A 384-nucleotide genomic window follows, 5' to 3' on the forward strand; every position below is an offset into this window, starting at 1 on the left:
TGTAAGGACATAAAATGTGGATGCCAGTGTTGTGGTACTTGAGATCGGTCTTGGTCTCGATACCGGTCTTAAGACCATTTTTTGATGGTCTCTGTCTCGTCTCGGACTCGACCGCATTTGGTCTCGGTCTTGTCTCGGTCTCGGGCTCTGAGGACTCGGCATTTTATTTCAAGACCAGTCAAGACCGCAACTGTGAAAATATCACTAAACGTACAGCATTCTGTCCACTTTATTTGTTAACATTTTTGTTTTCAGTGGATGCAAAACGCACCGATTAAAATCCAAGCAATTATGTGTTTCTGTTACTCCCCCCTCCCCTCCTCACCTTTTACTCTCCCCCCCTCCCCTCCCCACCTTTCACTCGCGCGTGGCGCTCCAGGACAG

Source organism: Poecilia latipinna, unplaced genomic scaffold (assembly GCF_001443285.1).
Source record: "Poecilia latipinna isolate Pla-1442-1.1 unplaced genomic scaffold, P_latipinna-1.0 Scaffold241, whole genome shotgun sequence".
NCBI lineage: Eukaryota > Metazoa > Chordata > Actinopteri > Cyprinodontiformes > Poeciliidae > Poecilia > Poecilia latipinna.